The sequence below is a fragment of the Diplotaxodon limnothrissa genome, linkage group LG23, assembly GCF_057381915.1.
Source record: "Diplotaxodon limnothrissa isolate DT_005_m linkage group LG23, D_limnothrissa_male_GT1.1, whole genome shotgun sequence".
NCBI lineage: Eukaryota > Metazoa > Chordata > Actinopteri > Cichliformes > Cichlidae > Diplotaxodon > Diplotaxodon limnothrissa.
The window spans coordinates 38,509,941-38,520,288 of NC_140617.1; the positions used below are offsets into that span (position 1 = coordinate 38,509,941).

Consider the following 10,348-nt stretch of genomic DNA (forward strand, 5'->3'; position numbering starts at 1 on the left):
AAACTATACAGAATATGAAATAAATAACTTTACAGAATCTGGGATATACAGCTATACAGAAATGGGAACTATGCAAGTTGTAAACAGTTGTAGGATTAAAGATTATCGAATGTACAGAATGATTATTTACATTATTTACATTATTTAATTTAATGAAACAAGTAACTTACAAAATATGCACAAACTAATTCTGAAATTGCACCTTGCACAGCTCAATTAAACTTTGCTGCAAGAATAGTCTTCCTCTAAATTACAAATTCACAGAATAAACATTCAGTGAAAAATGCAAAAGCAGAACTTCCTGTTGAAACAAAAAGTGCTGAGATTTCCTTATGTACAAAACAATGAATGAATAATATATATATATATATATATATATATATATATATATATAAACAATGAACAAGAATGTGCAAGAATGTGCACTTTAAGTTATTTCAGTTCACTATTAACTATTCTGCATTGCATTTGCAAAAGACCAAATTGGCCAAAAGTCTGTCAGTCATTTGTGCACGATGAGGCCGTAGAATGATGCCACCATAGCTGAAAACTCGCTCCACAGGAGCACTACATGCAGGTACTGCCAAAACTCTGGTGGCCACATGAAACAGAGAAGGAAGAGTCTGCATGTTCATTGCCCAGAACAAGAGGGCTTTCTGTCCATTAGCAATATCCAGGTAGTGACTTAGCTGTAGAGCTGGACTCTTCCCCACATCCTTCTTCTGCCTCTTACAGTAAGCAGCAAAGAGTCCTCCATCTTCACAGTCCTCTTGATATTCCCCACCAGGAGTCACAGGTTGCTCTGACTTTGCAGGATCTGCCGCATCTTGCAGGATCAGATCTGGCAAAACAAATTAACAACAGCAAAAGAGCCTTTATTACAATTTTAGACAAAAAAATACAGAAAAAATATAAACTATATTCAATCTTTACCTTTAACTTTTTGTGTCACCTCTGTCTTTATGTCACAACTGCCCAACACATGGTGTTCCACCCACAACAGAGAAAATGCTGGATCCAAAGCAGCTGCTTTAAGGTACACTGGATCTGAAAAGGGGGCAGTGATCCCATCTTCTGCTCTAGCCATTCGCACATGGATAACGATTCCAAGAAATCTTTTGTTCAAAGATGCTTGGAGGCTCCTGACCAGACCATTCAGGAAACGGACTTGAGGCTTCAGTTTCTCAAGGTGGTGATTGAGGGACAGCACGGATGGAACAACAGCACTAATCGTGACTTTTCTCACCTTGTGTCAAATCTGTTGCTTCTCCAAAAGGCTTCAAGATGTCCACCATCTCCTTCAACAGGTTCCACTCTCGTGTTGTCAATAATAACTCCTTGTGCCGAGCCATTTCAAGAACAGCACAGAGTTTTAGATGTTCACATTGGATAACTGCCTTCACTTGTCTCAGTGTTGAATTCCATCTTGTGATTACAGCAGCAGGGATCGCTTTCTGTTCACCAAATTCAGCTTCAAACACATCTTTGAATGTTGTGCTTGTGTGCAGTAGAGAGCTGAGCTTAGATAACTTTGAAAGTGAAGGAGATGCCACTTTGGTCTCTGACAAACCATCTTTCACCACCAGCTGAAGTGTGTGCGCAAAACACTGCAGGCGCTGTGTCTTTGCCATAGCAGCACCTACTGTTTCCTGATCTTCCAAGGTTGAGTCATGCCAGAGCTCTGGGTCGTCAAGATGATCACCATCATCATCATGTTCCTCAGCTTGCTCAGTGGGGAAGCACACAGTGAATGCTTTCCGCATATTGGCAGCATTGTCACTAATAATATAGTCTAGTTTATCTTTGATGTTGTATTCATCACATATAGCTTCAAATTTCTCACGGATTCTTTCACCAGGGTGTAATCCTTTGAAGCAGTCAAAGGCCAGCAGTTTGGATTTTAGCTGCATCCTCTCTGTCTCTTTCTGTATCCAGTGCACAGTGATACCAAGGAAACCCCTCATCCTTCGGTCTGACCAAACGTCCACAGTGACTGAAACATGATCAGTCTCGCTCAACTGAGTTTTTAACATTGAACGTTTCTCAGCAGCAAGGTTCTCTGTTTTTGATATAATTGTTCTGCGACATACCGGGCTGTATTTTCTGTCAACTACCGTCAGAAAGTGCCAAAAATTCTTGTTTTCCACAATAGAAAGGGGCAGGTTGCAACCAATAATCAAGTCACTTAATAATGCATTCGTGATAGCTTTCTGCTGTGGATGAGTCATGCTGTACTGTCCGGCACAGGTGTCCATAAACTGTGATATGGAAGGCTGTTGAGGTTCATTTGTGATCCTCTTTTTCATCTGGTATTCTTCAAATCTGATAGAGGTAAGCATATTAGACTCATGTCAGAAATTCCATTTCAGCCATTCATGAATTGCATTTTACTTTAAGTTGATCCTAAAAATCCTAAATAACTATTAACACTTAAACTCTCATAGTTTTCAGACAATAAAAAATATAAATGAAAAATATATAAACAATATTTATTAAAACACTTTTCTCAAAACTCTGCATACAGTTCTAATAAGCAATGTTTAGCATCCCTGTTAAGAATAACTGACCTTTGCAAATAAACAACAGCTAATAACATAAGATCAAAGAATTTTATTTGATGTATTGACATAAATGACAGAAGAAAAAGGCCGTATATAGCCACTAAGGTGGGCCAGATTTTCTAACCAAAATTTTTTTTCCCTGGCTCAGACATGCAAAAGTTAAACATGACCATATGTTACCGGCACCAGACCTAGGGGAATCTGGACCGGCAGCAAGCGGCACACAGGCTAGAGAGCACTGCGTAGCCAAATATGAGCAAACTGTGGATTAATAGAGAGGACACCGAAGTTAGCATCTTGCTCGGGCCGGAGCTCATTTATTTCTGCATATACACAATACAAATCACACTAGACCATGCATTCTTCCCATAAAATAACAGAGTTCATAAACATAAATAAAGTTACAAAAAGCATTCTCTCAAAAGCAAAATAAATACAAACTAATCCAAAATGACTTTACATACTCACAACTTAAACAAAACACTCGCGGCTAAAGCATAACAACATACCAAAATAACCCATCTCACATTCACACCTTTCCCCACATTCGCGCCATATACGCAATTACTTTTGAACATGGCGTCCCCTGAACGCAACACAACATGGCGGCAGACGACTGCAAACGTTGTTTCACCAACGAAAAGCTTTCCCCTTAATACATGGACTCAGTACTGCTTGGCTAACACTACAACACATTTTCTGAAGCCGCAGGTTGCCACTGTCATAGCATATACTTATAGTGCTACGTAACATTATGCCGATGATACTCTAATACTCATTACAACAAAATACCACAAAACAACATCATCACTCTCATCTCAAAATATAGCCGAATAGTTGTTACTCAACTTACATGACATTTAGAACCAGTTCGATAACATAAAAGTTTGTTTGTCAGTAGGGGAGAGTGAGGTAAGATGAGCCAGTGGGTAAGTTGAACCACCCCTTGTATCTAGGTAACTGTGTACATGTTTTGTTATGTGACATAAATCCAGGAAGCACTCATCATTTCCATCCTGCTATATTAAAGAGGAGCACATTGGAGAAGGGGTAAGTCTGTATTACACAAAAAAATGTTTTCTGCTTGTCAAAGTAAAATTTCTGCATATCAGGTAAATTGACTGTAATATTAAAACAAATGTATCTGTGTCTAAAATGATATATTATACATGTTGGTGGGTTTCTAAAATATAATATCATCTGAAGAAGTTTTCTAAAGATTAGCCTAAATTGCTAAGCTAGCCCGTTTTTTTCAAAGTGGTGGCTATGGGGCAAAGTGAGCCAAAGGCTATGGGGTAAATTGATCCAATGGTTCAACCTACCCCACCATAAGGCACTGAAATTTATTTAAGGCTCTGACTTATTAAATAGTATTTTAGTTCAGTATACTGAACCCTTTTGTTGTATTTGTCATATGTTAACTATTATAGAAAAGATATCATGCCAAGGACCTACAGACGGAAGACCAGCTGGGGCTCAACACCCCTGGAGGAGATTGAAAGGGCAGCGAGTGAAGTCAAGGGAGGAAAGTCCATAAGATCAGTGGCTAAAGAAAGACAAATTGACAGGTCAACCCTCAGGAGATATATTAAAAAGAGGGACACACAGGAGGTCAAATCGGTTGGCTATAGTGGAACAGCTTCAGCAAAGAGAGTCTTCTCTGAGGAGGTGGAGAAGGAGCTAGCAGAGCATATCAAGAAGCTTGCAGAGCAGTTCCATGGCATTTCCCCAAAGAAATGCCGTGAACTGGCATTAGAATTGGCAGGCAGAAACAACATTCCTACTCCCAGCAACTGGACAGAGAAAGGTTTAGCCGGTAGGAAGTGCAAGCAACAACATTTTAGTAGGTTGGCACAGACTAATGTATTTTGTGTAGTTTACTACTTTACCATTACATTTTTTAGATAAAGAATGGTTCAAGAATTTTTTGGCACGCCACCATCTCTCTTGTCGTATGCCTGAGGCAACATCTTTGGGAAGAGCTACAGCCTTCAATAAGACTACAGTTGGGGAGTTCTTTGACAATCTGGCTAAAGTGATCGACAGGTAACAGAATCCAGGAGCCACCATTACATTGGCCTGGTTGACAGGTTTGCAGACAACGAAGTGAGTGCCAGATTTCTCAGAAGAATCCGAGGGATCACTAGCAGTAAGAAACCCACGTTTGTGTTCAAGGAAAATGATGAGGCATCTTTCCCACGCAAGGATGTGCTGAAGAAGCTACCTCAACCTCAACAGGCTGGAGGAACTGCAAGGAGGGAGCAACAGTTCATATTCCCCTGCAACCTTGATCATTGGAATATTGAATAGTTCTTTTGAATAAATGGTTTTGAACTGGTGGTTTGTTTAGAAACCACCAGTTTCCAGGTTTGTTCTCACAGGTTTACAACTGTTAAAATGGTTTGTTTTCACAATATGATCAGTTTTACATTTTAAAAACTACATGGTCAGTTTGCCCCAAGATGGCTCAGTTTACCCACTGACTAGGTTCAATTTACCCCTAATCTGGGGCAAGTTGAGCCAAAGGAGCATTTTTTTTAATAGGTCATTATTTTGGGCAGCGTCATCAGACATAGATTCTGATCATTACATTTGAAAGGAGACATCCTAAAATAAAGGAATATCGTTAGCTTCATAGCATAAGTGCCTAAGTCATTGACTTAGTCAAATGACTTAGGCACTTATGCTATGAAGCTAACGATATGTTATCATTCTATTTCTGTGTCATTTTTTTCTCACATCCAGGGCAACATGAGTAAAAAGTGGCTCATCTTACCTCACTCTCCCCTACCTGTGGATTAATAGAGAGGACACCGAAGTTAGCATCTTGCTCAGGACGGAGCTCATTTATTTCTGAGCTGCGCGTGCACAGAGCCTATTGCTAGAGTCTCTCGTAGTTCCACAGCAATGCAAGAGCACTATCTACTGGCATAATGAAATATAACCATGGTCTGGCAACACATAACAATGTCAAAATAAGTCACAATAAGGGTGTAATTGGTTTTCTTACAAAAATAAACATGTAGCTCTACGGGGTTAATGATGAGGAGGAGACGGAGAGAAACTGTCTTCCCTGAGTACAGCTACAGAACCCCCTTTCTGAAACGGACCCTGCTCACCATTCACCGACAATTCTGAGCTAACAAGTTGCGTATTATTCTTGGATGCGCTTGTAGGACCGGATTTAAAATAGCATGACAAACATATCATACCTGTTAAAGCCAAACAGTATCATCAACGTAGCCCGGAGAACATTTGCTAATAAGATGAAGTTAGCTAAGTCGCTATCTCATCGTAGCAAAAAAAGGCAGCACCTACCGTTCTTTATGCAACTTCAAATGTCGGACAAAGTTGGAAGTTGTTCCATCTCCGTCTGTAATTCTCTTCTTGCATGTTTTGCATGTTGCATTTCGTTTTTTGTTGACTCCTTCGTAGTTTATGTAGCTGAAAGAAATTACTCTTGGGAGCATTTTAGGCTCGAGCGTTTTTGGGTTTTTTTTTAAAAATCTGGTTAATTTGATTGGCTGTGCTACAGCTCACGCTCACATACATACGGAGTGTGGTAAGAATGAATGAATGAATAAAGTGAATTAATGGTCCACACTTTTTATATAATATGTATGTTAAATTTTAGATTTGGGTAAAATATCAAGTCTTTTCAAGTAAACAGGTTCAAGTCCAATTCAAGGCCCAAGTCACTGGTGTAAAAGTCCAAGTCAAGTCACAAGTCTTACAACCTTTTTTCAAGTCAAGTCTAAAGTCATAAAATTAATGACTCGAGTCCAAGTCATGTGACTCGAGTCCACACCTCTGCAATATAGCATGTCCACCACAAGGCTGTGTGATGAGCCCTTTCCTCTACTCCCTCTTCACCCACGACTGCAGACCTGCTGATGGTTCCAACACCATCATTAAGTTTGCAGATGACACCACGGTGATTGGCCTCATCAGTGACAACGATGAGGCCGCCTACAGGGAGGAGGTGGATCGTCTGGCTGAGTGGTGCGACACAAACAACCTGCTGCTTAACACCGAGAAGACCAAGGAGCTCATCGTGGACTACAGGAGGAATGCTGACCCACATCCACCCATCCACATTAAGGGGACGGCTGTGGAGCGTGTGAGCAGCTTCAAGTTCCTGGGAGTCCACATCTCCGAGGATCTCACCTGGACGACCAACTGCTCCAAGCTGGTCAAGAAGGCTCACCAGCGCCTCTTCTTCTTGAGGACTCTGAGGAAGAACCACCTGTCCTCAGACATCCTGGTGAACTTCTATCGTTGCACCATCGAGAGCATCCTGACCAACTGTATAACAGTCTGGTACGGGAACTGCTCTGCCTCGGACCGGAAGGCGTTGCAGAGGGTCGTGAAAACTGCCCAGCGCATCGCCGGAGCACCACTTCCTGCCATAAAAGACATCTACAGGAAGCGGTGTCTGAAAAGGGCTGGGAAAATCATCAGAGACCCCAGTCACCCATCACATGGACTCTTCACCCTCCTGCCCTCTGGGAGGCGCTACAGGAGCCTCCGGACTAAGACCACCAGGTACCGGAACAGCTTCTTCCCCACAGCTGTCAGACTCCTGAACTCTGCCTCCTGACATCTGACCCACGTTAACTCATGGACTGAACATACACACACACACACAATGGACAACTGTACCCTCAAACACACAATAATAACATGGAGTGAACCACCACTCACAACCACTAGCACTTTATATAGCCTCTGTAGAAATTATCCACACCCTCACTTACCTTAACTGCACTACTGTATAGCCCTGTGTAAACAATCATTCTGTACATACGATAATTTTTAATCCTACAACTGTTTACAACTTGCATAGTTCCCATTTCTGTATAGCTGTATATCTCAGATTCCTGTAAAGTTATTTATTTCATATTCTGTATAGTTTTTCATATTTATATCCTGTCCATATCCTGTACATAGCTTGTACTCACTACAGCCTGTACATACTTATAGTTATAGAATATTCACAACATACTTCATACCGTGTACATTATAACATAATAGACCCATTTCTGTAATATACTTACATATCTATATTATTGCTAATATATATTGTAATATATCTATATCACTAAGCACTTCTGGATGGATGCAAACTGCATTTCGTTGCCCTGTACCTGTGCATGTGCAATGACAATAAAGTTGAATTCTATTCTATTCTATTCTATGTCCTGACTGCGGGGTTTTGGAAACAAATTCAAACGTACAGCTCTGTTATCACTTCCAGCATAAATGAAGACAGAAAACTAAACAGCAGTGACGTTTGTAGGGTTACTGAAGTTCGGCTAGCTGGTATATAATGATGTGCTACGTGACCGCTAGCGACACAGCTATGTTAGCATAATATAAACAAGCTAACCTTTTTTCCACTCGATAAAAGTTAACGTGAGTGTTCTCGGTGGTCAGGAACAAATGTAATCGCATGGCAGGATGCTGTAAAAGGACCAAACTTCAGCCAGGAGAACAACTGAGATAATCCATCCACAATAAGAGGTTAGTCATTCATATACTGCTGCATGGGTTGGGCTGTAGTTACATCCTAAGGTTTTAAAAACTGAGCTTAAATAAATGATTAGCGGTAATAAAAGCCGAGGGAGGTCAACAGTGATCACTGACTGTTTTAGGAGCTTTTTGAGATTAAATAGAAGAAAATACAAAACATTAAACATGTTAACAACACAAAAGCCATATTAAACGCAGACTATTTTAGGCCCGGAAGTAGGATTCGTCACGTCATCACTTAACAATCGGATAGGACTGAAAGATGGCTATCCTCTCTGGGCCTTCCACTGGCTGCAGTAACCCCCAACCCCCCCACACACACACACACACACACACACACTACTGACCCTACTGCTTACTGTGATTAAATGCTTGCTTAGAGTGGATCACTGATTTGGATTATCAAGTTTAAGGATCTTTAAACTACAATATAAATTCTTTGGTTGGAATTTGATATGTCATTATCAATCTAAATCTGCTATTGCAATATTGTAATATCATAGATGAAGCTACCCAACAGAATAGGAATAATTTATATCATGCCACATTGAAGTGACACACATTACTGAATCAATACTCAGATCCAGTAATCTAATGCATGATGCTGAATAAGTACTTTTACTTTAGGTAATCCAGTTTTTCACTGCACTGAGGAAAAAGAAAGATATCTGTTTTTCAACTTTCTCAAAATAGTTATTTAATAAAAAAAAACAACAATGTTTAGACTCGTGTAGTTCTGCTTTTCATATGCAATCTCCACTGGGACACAGCCTGAAAATTTTACGTTTTCTACACCAATTTTATAGACTATAAAATACACTGTACACTCTGTTTCTCAGATATCAAATACTGTGATTTCCTGTGGTTTCTCTGTCGTGCCCGAGTGCCTCCCTGCTTCCAACATGTGCTTTAAATATCAGTGCCCTTCTGTTATTCTGCCTTTCAGATTGTCATTTGTGTGACCCTCTTCCTACCCAGCCACCTCCTACTGGCCAAGTTTCTGCCTTCTTGATCTCTGCTATCACCAATATCTTGAGCAGTCATCCTGTCATACTTCCTGCCACTGTCGGACTGCACTTTCCGAAGTAGCTTCATCTCAGGGTAATAGCCAAATAATTTATTACTCAAACTCTGGACCTTAATAAATTATGTTCAGTAGTTTCAGCTGATCACTCTTTATTTATATCATAGTAATGATTTAACAAACCTCCCTGTCGCCACTAGCCCACTGGGTCCATACAATTCTTGCACACTTGTATAGAAATGATCGCAATATACTTTTAACACACAAAAACTGGTTTCCAGTTTCTCTGTCATGCCTGATCGGTCTTAATAAAGCATTTCGTCATGATCTTGACTTTTCTTTTGACCTGTAATTAATCTACCCTTATAGTCAGCAGCAATTACCCCCCCCCCCCCCAATGTACCACACTACTTTTTTTAAGAAACTGTCATTTATTACCACAGGTTCTTAATCCTGGAAATCACTGGAAAACATCTGCTTGATAAATGGCTTGCATGAAATTAAACAGCAAATGAACACAGAGCGTATCGTGGATGATCGCTTATCTCCTGGGGTATCCAGGATAATGAACACATAAACTGCACAATATTTAGGCAAAATGAATGTGGGAGCTATTAACATGAGATCAGATTTTGAAAGTATGTCTCAATGTGTCCACAGAGGAAGCAAAGAGTATCAGCTTAGAGGTTATTAGTTTATCTATCTCTCAAATTTATGTAATTTAGGTCAGAAAATCAAGTATCATAAGCAAGTCCAAGACTCCTATGATTCAGAGAGCGGAAATAATGGTAGATGTCGTTACTACTTTGCTGTTATTTCAATTTGTTTTTCACTGATTTGGAATTCTGTACACACCTATGATGCAAAAACATCCACATTCTCATCAAGGTTTCTAAAGCTTCAGTACATAAGTTGAAAAATTCCAGATTTGACAAACAAGCCTTTCAATATATGCTCCCTAACATTACACTCCAATGTCAGACACATATTAGATGGCGATTGGGGAATAAAAAGCCTGTAGTTAGGATTCATTACACACACACTCACTCACACACATGTCAGTGATAGCATGAAGCGCTTCATATATAATGTGATTTTTCTTGCTGCTTGAACCTCCTGCTTGTTTACCCCTGGAGCCTGAAAAAAAAGAAAAGGAAAAGAAAAAGGAAAAAAAAGAAGAAAAGAAGAAAATAAACTGAGCTGAGGAGAAGTTTTCTAGAGACCTTTGCCA

At 40.0% G+C, this 10,348-nt stretch overlaps 1 pseudogene; it reads right to left on the bottom strand.

Annotated features, from left to right (window-relative positions):
* Positions 1-452: 452 nt before the first annotated feature.
* Positions 453-1,763, bottom strand: LOC146608643 (zinc finger BED domain-containing protein 4-like; annotated as a pseudogene).
* Positions 1,764-10,348: the final 8,585 nt, after the last annotated feature.